Here is a 12,122-nt window from a genome sequence, read left to right as displayed (position 1 = left end):
GGTCGTCTTCTTCATCTTGGTTGTTAGCTGAACGTACATATGTTAGTTCTAGTGGTCTTTACTGTGTTCAACTTAGACAGTCCGAGGTAAATTAATGGATAATAGAATGGATCTACACTACACATGGGCTCACTCTTAAGAACAGAGGGGATTAAGGGTTACCGTCTTGTAGGCGCGGTGGTGTACCTGGTCGGCTGGTCGCCGTGGCCGGGATGTTGTCGCCGTCGCTGCCACCCTGCAGAGGAGGGACAGGCGTCCAGATCCGAGCTGTCGTCAGGGTGTAGCTCTTCCAGTTACTTCGACGCCTAGACGATGGTACCTTTTCATGGATTAGGATTTTGAGGTGAGGTTGTAACACCCCGGAATCCACAGACGCCTCGAGATGCTACTGGACTTCACTACCAACAGCCGAAAACTAAGAAATATAAAATTCAGCGGCAACTCCTTTGTATTTTGTAAGCATCGTGCAAACAAAATAGACATAATCAGTTATAATCCATCACACTAACATGAAAAACCTTCTAGCAAGAATGAACAACCACAACGAATATGATTAACATTTATGCCACCTCAGAAATATCAACCTCAATCTTAATAAACAAAACTAAATATTCGGTTCTTAATTAATCTTTCAATCATGTGTGCAACGTGTTGCTACTTCCTATTCCCCTTGACAAGCATCATAATCCTGCATTGAGTAACATCTCGGCAAGCAAATTTGTTTTGACAAGATATTCAAATCACAAGTTAAATTATCAATGGTTTAAAGTAACTTCAATTGATAAGAATAATACTTTCAGATAGAGAATCCAATAACTATAATATATAAAATACCATCTCCTTTTGAACAACTACATCAGGTTGTATAATCACTTCACGTCGTCGACATCTACAAATGCTTCAATGAATGCATATGAATGCAATAGATATGACTTCTGCCTCATACCACGAAGGGTATGGAGCCGCATCGCACCCCTCCTCAGGCAACATACGATGCTATATTGTACCGGTACAATTGGACCATAGGCCACGACATAACTTCAGATGTAATGAAGCATGATATGCACATGACATGCTTCAATTTATAAAATACTTCAATGATACTTTGCTGCCTTCAAATAAATGTGGTTTACCACATAAATAATGCTAGAACAATAACATTTTCATATGTATAGAATTAAGTATCATTTCCATTAGCTAACAACGTGATTGGATACCCAGCCACGTGTGCCCAGGCCCTCCACGTACCGTTCATTGTGCTTCGCCGGTGATTGGTGGGCTGTGTTAAAATATACTCAGTGCTCAGTGGTAAAGAAAGTAGAGTAAGAGACATAATGGCAGAGACAAGTAACTGTCATCTTTATTGCAGAGATCCTTGTTTATATACAAGTAGATACAGTGTCTCCCAAGGGGTGTGTCCCTTGGGAATAACTGTCAGGGGTTGATCATATATTATACAAATATTTTGTAACACTCCCCCTTGATCAATCCAAGTCCATTTGATCGTCTGTAAGATGTCTTTCAATGTTTCATCTCCTCAAAAACCCTGTGGGAAAAATAAGGAGTACACAATACTTTTGGATCATGAGTACAACTCACATTGAACTCCAAAAGAAAAATATGCTTGTAATCATCATTCGTAAAAACCCCTTTGGGGAAAAATCAATGATGAAGCATATAGCTTAGTTGATATTACCTCATTAAAAACTTTGGATGAGAAAACCTCAACAAGGCAAAACTCATACAAAGAAAAGAGTGTAATATGATGGTACAAAACAGATCAAATATCATGAAGAATTACTCCCCCTGATCCTTGCAAGCACTTAAGTCTTCCCATACCAATCACCTCAACACATTTCTGAAAACGTTGAGTATGGTAGAGATTTTGTGAATATATCAGCAATATTATCACAAGACTTTGTTTGCAAGATGGATAATACAATTTAGGAGCAATATGCTTATTAATGTTGCTCCTGATATAACATGTTTCCATCTGAACAACACAAGCTCAATTATCCTTATAGATAATTATCGGTGGTTCATTTGAACCATGGTATGCCATTGTTCTCCCATGGACCTCTAGCCCAAAGAACAATAATATGTCTATAATCATCATCTCAAAACCCCCGTGGGGAAAATAAATGATGAGACATATAACTCAGGTTAATATTTCTCCAAGATAATCTTGCTAGAAAATCTGAGAAATCAACATATCAGCTGAGTCTCCTTAAAAACCCAACGGGGAAAATAAGGAGAGTAGTCATTATCTATTGTTGATCCATTTGAACTCTAGGGACATAAACTCATATCCTAGTTCAAATACAACAATAACTATGTCATAATGTATCATCCTTGAAAACCTCTACGGGAAAAATAGATGATACGACATAGACCTTGTGTTGATGTTGTCTCGTTAAAAACTTTGAATGAGAAACCCAATCAGGGAAAAACTCATGCGAAGAAAAGAGTACAACATGATGTGTAAACAAGTTCTTCTGATCAAAAGGAAACTCCCCCTGATCTTTACGAATCACTAAGTCATCTCATACCTGCTCTCAAACACATTAAAAATGTGAAGTAAGGTAGAGACTTAGTTCGTAACTTGTTTTTCATCTAAACAACACAAAGTAATATTATCTCCATAGATAATAAGGTCAATGATATAAAATCATGACCACCACATACCCTCAGTATGTAGTATATCATTCTGTACAATCCCACGAAGTGTGCTACAGAATGATTAGTGTAAGTGACCATTAATCTCTGTTGATTGACATTTATCAAACAGTAGGTCCAACTTAACAGAAGTATGTCATTGATCTTGTACCTGGGGATCTTCTATAGATATCCAAGATCAGTATATCCAAACATAAGGAGAGCATGAGTACACCTGGAGATCATAACTCGATCTCACGTGCTGTTAGCTAGCAAATCATTGCAAAGCAATATCCGGTCGGATGCTCTTGCAAGATACAATAGCACATCTCATGATCTGAAAGAATCAAATAACCATGACTCTTTCATATTGAATTTCTTCAATATATGTTGGATATAGACAACTTTGTATCCAAGATACTTAAGATAGTTTACTTTGAATTGGAAATCTCTTTCAATTCATATCCTCTATCTTGAACTCCGTCGATAAGTAATGTATGTTTCAAATATGCTGCACATATTTACACTGAACATACCATACTTTGTGTATCCTTTCAGAAAGAAGGATTCACTAGGTCGAATGTACCATATTTGACCAAGATGCTCTAAGTCACAAAGACTTTCCAAGCATTGTAAATTTGTGATTGATGATTATGTATTTGGAATCCTTCAAGAGTCCACATATACCATAATCTAGTGACCACATATGCATATGTTGTCACTACATCTATCAACTGCACAGATAGATGATTTACTGCCCTTTGTGTTGTATCGGAATTTTACTACTCACGATAGAAGAGAATTTATAGCATTAAAATAATGCTTGGGTTTGCGTATAAACCCAGTTGCTACTAGCCATGCTTTCTCACCACCTCATTGTTTCCAAGTCCATGAAAACAAACTTGTATCCACAGTAAGATACCTTGAAGTGAAAATAAGTTAACACTTCTTTCCGGTGAGCAAGGCTATCTCTGCAATATTGTATCACTCAACAAGATCTAGTTTGAGCATACTCATGCTTTGCTATGGCCATAGTCTTTTGGATCACTTGGAGTGCATATACAATTTGCTGAGATGTATGTGTCGACACTTGTAGCTTTTAAATAACACAATTCTCCAGTTGACATAAAGTCATTTTTATGTACCCTTATGATTCCTCGTGAAATCCCAAAACGAGAATCAAGGGCTTCCGAACCTAGCCTCATCAGTGCGCACTGAGCTAGGTTGTGAATGTCTTCCACTCACAGGATAATTCATATCCTCTAGGTGTCCACCAACGCTAAGTTGGTTACCAACGAATAGTTGGTTTGCATTTACTATCTCAGAAGGTCTAGCCTTCAGCTGCTTGCAAGCATCTTAATCCCAATTTGTGACCATAATTCTCCCCCTCTTATTTACAACATCATTGTAATAGGGAGTTGAGTGGTGTTCCATGTAACCACTCTTTCTGGCACTTCCATGTAGGATTAGTTTGAGTGACACCTCATAGTAAATGCACATGGCAGTTAATTTGCAACTTCTTGCAAATCATTTGAACCCAAAAGGTTCAGTTTTAGTACGTGATCCTGAGCCTGAATGCTTACTGCATTCATTATAATTTCCTGGCATTCTTTTTGGTACTTGATATCTCCCCCTAATGCCTGGAAAAGCTCATGATTCAAGCTAGCGTACGAGCCGTAAATAGATTCTCAAGAAGAGATTCTAAAACTTAATGATCGACGGAGAATAAATTCTCACATAGATCCCCAGCTTTCTGTGTGCCCATACATGTACGCTGCGGTGGTGAGATTGGGAACATACCCAATTTACACATGGGAAATCTTTCACGGATTCCCACGTACTAAAAACCATAGGGGAACTTGTACATGCAGTTAATCACAAGTCAAGAGCGTGCAAAAGCTTCCTGACTCCAACCATAACCAGTTGGAAATGACAATTCATTACTGATGGTCATTAATGATCTGAAATTATCGAATCTATCACAGATTCATTATATCCTTTATGGATATCATTCTGAATACCAAGACAAACAATCATCATTGTAAGCCCATTTGGTAAATTCAGTAGTGTGGAGGCTAATGTGCTCAAGCTTGAGACATTATTACTTAATGGTCATGTGTTGTCCGAAGGACACACTTCAGGTCATCATATAGATGCACCAAATAACCATATAAAGCCTTCAATGTCCATACCATCTATGTAATGGACCACACCCGTTCCTTTGAAACAATTCAAAGAACTTAACCAATTCAGATCAGATTTTAAGATAAGAGGGACTTAAAATCTCATTCCCAATGATACTCATCAAGTATCCATCTTATGGGAAAACATGACCAACAGAATTGTTCATAACTTTTCATTTCATCCCAATAATGGAATTACCAATTCAGTCTTACCCAGCATGGTAAGTATCATCACATGAAAAGTTATAACATATGCAACACTTTGTATGGGAGGATGTATGTAGAATACAGTCCATAAGAAATGTTTCTGAGAAACATATGCAATATCCATCACTATCACCTTGTGTTTCCACATGATAGTAATTTTATGGATATCTCTATAATTTGGTAAAATAAATTAGGATATATCAACACATCCTTGATACTTCCATTACCAAAAGGGGACTAGATATTAACATATCATGATATCGCGTGAAGCGATTGTCAAAATATTCTTTCATCTTTCCAAACGAATATGAGAATATTTTGTTTCTCCACTTATAGAGTTTGTGGCTCAATTATCCATATTGCATGTTTCTTCCTCAATTGGAAGAATCCCTGTACAAGTTTGCACAACTCAAATCAATGAGTCTTCAACTCCCTTGATGAGTTGGTTCAACTCTAATCCATGAGTTTGTTCAACTCAAATCATATGAGTTTTTACACTCAAATCACATGAGTGTGTTCAACTCACACCGCATGAGTTGAACCTATCACAACATCAAATATGAGACTATACCAAATCTCATGCATCATTTAAATATTACTCAAAAGCAAATCATCTAACAAAGTGGTCTTCTCTTAGAAAAAGAAGTGTTGTTACATGATTAGTCCAAATCATGAATTACACAACTAACCACTGTTATCATGTCAGATGGAAGATTGAAGTACACTTCATATCTTAGCTTTCATGAGTAGTATGCATCTATTGGGATTTCATATACATGATTAGATGCTTAGGCATACAACAGTATACCACGTATAGTGTAATGACAAAAGAGTTTGTCATACTCATTGCCCTTCCCTTGTTAATGTGCTTATATATTTGCTTTCAAGCAAAAATATTTGAATACAAAGTGTTAGTCTACAACATAATGTAGACACTTACTCATAAGTCCACATGTCTTATGATTTTCTTTGCTATTCATTTTGCGCTTGCATATCAAGCCTCAAAAGCACATAAGTTCTTTTCATAAGAACCATAAGAGAAAGAGAGCATCTCATTTCCTCCAAATGAAGAGGTGAATTCCCATGTCATGCAAAAATGAAATGAACATATCCAATGAACATTAAGGATAATTAAGCCCATTAGGCGAGTTCATCAAACTCTATTAAATAATTCCTCCAAATGGCTTAACCATTTTCGTTTGTTGTTGCAACTTTGTCGCAAAATATATCATATCTTTATATGTTGGAGAATTCCAGGTATCACATAAAGTGTACCAAAGTTTTTTGAAAATTGGTGTACACAACGTAGATAATCTCCATGTAATGAAACAATGGAGTAGATCTCCCAGTAGTGGGCAAAACTTTTGCTGCCTGAAAGCATGGTCTCTGGGCTGATATATTCAAGGAACATACTGCAGCCAATGCTTAGGACTCCACTACCCTGCGCTTGACCAAAATTTCAAAAATAAAATGGAAATCACCATAAAGGTGAATAACCAACATCACATCTCCAACATATCTACTTGGGAGAACACATAGGTAATCATCATGACCATATGATGTAGACCTCTTGCTGATGGGCAAATAACATTTTGCTGTCTAAAAGCTTGGTCTTAGGGCAAATAAATTCCAAGAACTTATTGCAGCCAAAGCCTAGAACTCCATCATGTGTTGAAATATCCCAAGTTCAAGATATGTGTCATATTTTGCAAGAATTCATCATTTAATTAAGTAGAACTTAATTAAAAGAATTCTTTTGGCAATCACCATGACTGCAGCGTCCAGCCTGGCTCCATAGCCCACGACGCCTGCTTGGTCCGTGATCTTTTTGGGTTAGCACGTATAGGTAATCATCTCGAAAGATGTAGACCTCATAGTGATAGGCATTTCAAATGCGGCCTAAAGCACGGTGTCTAGGCTACTAAACTCTATAAAGAATTTAGCGCAGCCAGTGCTTAGGACTCCATCACCCTATGCTTTTTCCAAAAAATACAACCTTATATTGCATGAGGACCTGAAAGGGAATTAGGCTTACACCTAGTTCCTAAATAATTTTGGTGGTTGAGTTGCCCAACACAAATAATTGGACTAACTAGTTTGCTCTAGTGTATAAGTTATACAGGTGCCAAAGGTTCACACTTAGCCAATAAAAAGACCAAGTATTGGGTTCAACAAAAGAGCAAAGGGACAACCGAAGGCACCTCTGGTCTGGGGCACCGGACTGTCCGGTGTGCCACCGGACATGTCCGGTGCACCAAAGGACTCCAGCGCAAACTTGTCACCTTCGGGAAATTCCAGAGGCAACTCCACTATAATTCACCGGTCTGTCCGGTGTACACCGGACAGTGTCCGGTGCTCCAGGGAAGAGCGGCCTCAGGAACTCGCCAGCTTCGGGAAACTGCAACGGCTGCTCCGCTATAATTCACCGGACATGTCCGGTGTACACCGGACTGTCCGGTGTAACTGCGGGGCAACGGCTACTTCGCGCCAACGGTCACCTGCAACGGCATTTAATGCGCGCCAGAACGCGCAGAAGTCAGGCACGCGCGTAGTGGCGCACCGGACACTCTACAGTACATGTCCGGTGCGCCACCGGACATCCAGGCGGGCCCAGAAGACAGTGCTCCAACGGTCGAATCCCAACGGGTTTGGTGACGTGGCTGGCGCACCGGACATGTCCGGTGTGCACCGGACTGTCCGGTGCACCATGCGACAGACAGCCCCACCAAACGGCTAGTTTGGTGGTTGGGGCTATAAATACCCCCAACCACCCACCATTCATTACATCCAAGTTTTCCACTTCTCAACCACTTACAAGAGCTAGGCATTCAATTCTAGACACACCCAAGTGATCAAATCCTCTCCAATTCCACACAAGGCTTGAGTGATTAGCAAGAGAGATTTGTCGTGTTCTTTTGAGCTCTTGCGCTTGGATGGCTTCTTTTCTTTCTCACTTGTTCTTGTGATCAAAACTCCATTGTAATCAAGGCAAGAGGCACCAATTGTGTGGTGGCCCTTGCAGGGAAGTTTTGTTCCCGGTTTTGATTTGAGAAGAGAAGCTCACTCGGTCCGAGGGACCGTTTGAGAGAGGGTAAGGGTTGAAAGAGACCCGGCCTTTGTGGCCTCCTCAACGGGGAGTAGGTTTGCGAGAACCGAACCTCGGTAAAACAAATCCGCGTGTCACACTCTTCATTTGCTTGCGATTTGTTTTGCACCCTCTCTCGCGGACTCGATTTTATTTCTAACGCTAACCCGGCTTGTAGTTGTGATTAGTTTGAGAATTTCAGTTTCGCCCTATTCACCCCCCCTCTAGGCGACTATCAATTGGTATCAAAGCCCGGTGCTTCATTAGAGCCTAACCGCTCGAAGTGATGTCGGGAGATCACGCCAAGAAGGAGATGGAGACCGGCGAAAAGCCCACTACAAGCCACGGGAACACTTCATCGGAAGAGTCCCGCACCAAGAGGAAGGAGAAGAAGAAGGACTCCTCCAAAGGGAAGGAGAAGAGATCTTCTTCACACCACAAAGAGAAGAAGGAGAAGTCCTCTTCCCACAAGCCGCATCGGAGTGGGGACAAGAAAAAGAGGATGAGGAAGGTGGTCTACTACGAGACCGATTCTTCATCGACATCCACCTCCAGCTCCGACGCGGCATCCATCACTTCAAAGCGCCAAGAGCGTAAGAAGTATAGTAAGATCCCCCTACGCTACCCTCGCATTTCTAAACATACACCTTTACTTTCTGTCCCATTAGGCAAACCACCCACATTTGATGGTGAAGATTATGCTAGGTGGAGTGATTTAATGCAATTTCATCTAACCTCACTCCACAAAAGTATATGGGATGTTGTTGAGTTTGGTGCACAGGTACCATCCATAGGGGATGAAAACTATGATGAGGATGAAGTAGCCCAAATCGAGCACTTCAACTCCCAAGCCACAACCATACTCCTCGCCTCTCTAAGTAGAGAGGAATATAACAAGGTGCAAGGGTTGAAGAATGCGAAGGAGATTTGGGATCTACTCAAGACCGCGCACGAGGGTGATGAACTCACCAAGATCACCAAGCGGGAAACGATCGAGGGGGAGCTCGGTCGCTTCCGTCTTCGCCAAGGGTAGGAGCCACAAGATATGTACAACCGGCTCAAAACCTTGGTGAACCAAGTGCGCAACCTCGGGAGCAAGAAATGGGACGACCACGAGGTGGTTAAGGTTATTCTTAGATCACTCATCTTCCTTAACCCCACTCAAGTTCAATTAATTTGTGGTAATCCTAGATACACACTAATGACTCCCGAGGAAGTTATCGGGAATTTTGTGAGCTTTGAATGTATGATCAAGGGCTCAAAGAAGATCAACGAGCTTGATGATCCCTCCACATCCGAAGCACAACCGGTGGCATTCAAGGTGACGGAGGAGAAGAAGGAGGAGTCTACACAAAGTAGACAACCAATCGACGCTTCAAAGCTCGACAACGAGGAGATGGCTTTAATCATCAAAAGCTTTCGCCAAATCCTCAAGCAACGGAAGGGGAAGGATTACAAATCCCGTTCCAAGAAGGTTTGCTACAAGTGTGGTAAGCCCGGTCACTTTATTGCTAAATGTCCATTATCAAGTGACAGTGACATGGATAACGACAAGAAGGGCAAGAGGAGAGAAAAGAAGAGGTACCACAAGAAGAGGAGCGGCGATGCCCACGTATGCCGCGAGTGGGACTCCGACGAGAGCTCCACCGACTCCTCCAACGACGAGGATGCTGCCAACATCGTCGTCACCAAGGGACTCCTCTTCCCAAACGTCGGCCACAAGTGCCTCATGGCAAAGGACGGCAAAAAGAAGAAGGTTAAATCTAAATCCTCCACTAAATATGAGTCTTCTAGTGATGATAATGCTAGTGATGAGGAGGATAATTTGCGTACCCTTTTTGCCAACATTAACATGGAACAAAAGGAAAAATTAAATGAATTAATTAGTGCTATTGATGAAAAGGATGACCTTTTGGATTCCCAAGAGGACTTTCTAATTAAGGAAAATAAGAAACATGTTAAGGTTAAAAATGCTTATGCTCTAGAAATAGAAAAATATGAGAAATTATCTAGTGAGCTAAGCACATGCCATGACACTATTATCAACCTTAGAAATGAAAATGCCAAATTAATTGCTAAGGTTGATTCTCATATTTGTAATGTTTCAACTTCCAATCCTAGAGATGACAATGTTGATTTACTAGCTAGGATTGATGAGTTGAATGCTTCTCTTACTAGCCTTAGAATTGAGAATGAAAAATTGCTTGCTAAGGCTAAAGATTTTGATGTTTGCAATGCTACTATTTTCGACCTTAGAACTAAGAATGATATATTGCATGCTAAGGTTGTAGAATTAAAATCTTGCAAAACCTCTACATCTACCGTTGAGCACACTTCTATTTGTACTAGATGTAGAGATGTTGATGTTAATGCTATTCATGATCACATGTCCTTAATTAAACAACAAAATGATCATATAGCAAAATTAGATGCTAAAATTGCCGAGCATAACTTAGAAAATGAAAAATTCAAATTTGCTAGAAGTATGCTCTATAGTGGGAGACGCCCTGGCATTAAGGACGGTATCGGCTTCCAAAGGGGAGACAATGTCAAAATTAGTGCCCCTCCTAAGAAATTGTCAAACTTTGTTAAGGGCAAGGCTCCCATGCCTCAAGATAACGAGGGTTACATCTTGTACCCTGCCGGTTATCCCGAGAGCAAAATTAGGAGAATTCATTCTAGGAAGTCTCACTCTGGCCCTAATCATGCATTATGTATAAGGGTGAGACATCTAGCTCTAGGCAACCAACCCGTGCTAAGTTGCCTAAGAAGAAAACTCCTAGTGCATCAAATGAACATAGCTTTTCATTTAAAACTTTTGATGCATCATATGTTTTGACTAACAAATCCGGCAAGGTCGTTGCCAAATTTGTTGGGGGCAAACACGAGGGCTCCAAGACTTGTGTTTGGGTACCCAAAGTTCTTGTTTCTAATGCCAAAGGACCCAAAACCGTTTGGGTACCTAAAGTCAAGAACTAAACTTGTTTTGTAGGTTTATGCATCCGGGGGCTCAAGTTGGATCATCGATAGCGGGTGCACAAACCACATGACTGGGGAGAAGAAAATGTTCTCCTCCTACGAGAAAAACCAAGATCCTCAACGAGCGATCACATTCGGGGATGGAAACCAAGGTTTGGTCAAAGGATTGGGTAAAATTGCTATATCTCCTGACCATTCTATTTCCAATGTTTTTCTTGTTGATTCATTAGATTACAATTTGCTTTCCGTATCTCAATTATGCAAAATGGGCTACAACTGTCTCTTTACTGATGTAGGTGTCACTGTCTTTAGAAGAAGTGATGATTCAATAGCATTTAAGGGTGTGTTAGAGGGTCAGCTATACTTAGTAGATTTTGATAGAGCTAAACTCGACACATGCTTATTGCTAAGACTAACATGGGTTGACTCTGGCACCGCCGACTAGCCCATGTTGGGATGAAGAATCTTCATAAGCTTCTAAAGGGATAGCACATTTTAGGACTAACCAATGTTCATTTTGAGAAAGACAGGGTTTGTAGCGCATGCCAAGCAGGAAAGCAAGTTGGTGCCCATCATCCACACAAGAACATCATGACGACCGACAGGCCGCTTGAGCTACTCCACATGGATCTATTCGACCCGATTGCTTACATAAGCATCGGCGGGAGTAAGTATTGTCTTGTAATAGTGGATGATTATTCTCGCTTCATTCGGGTGTTCTTTTTGCAGGAAAAATCTCAAACCCAAGAGACCTTAAAGGGATTCTTGAGACGGGCTCAAAATGAGTTCGGCTTAAAGATCAAGAAAATTAGAAGCGACAACGGGACGAAGTTCAAGAACTCTCAAATTGAAGGCTTCCTTGAGGAGGAGGGCATCAAGCATGAGTTCTCTTCTCCCTACACCCCACAACAAAATGGTGTAGTGGAGAGGAAGAATAGAACTCTATTGGACATGGCAAGAACCATGCTTGATGAGTACAAGACTTCGGATCGGTTTTGGGTCGAGGCGGTCAA

The sequence above is a fragment of the Zea mays genome, chromosome 3 (genome assembly GCF_902167145.1).
Source record: "Zea mays cultivar B73 chromosome 3, Zm-B73-REFERENCE-NAM-5.0, whole genome shotgun sequence".
Classification (NCBI taxonomy): domain Eukaryota; kingdom Viridiplantae; phylum Streptophyta; class Magnoliopsida; order Poales; family Poaceae; genus Zea; species Zea mays.
The sequence above is the reverse complement of the archived record's forward strand: the minus strand, read 5'-3'. Positions refer to the sequence as shown.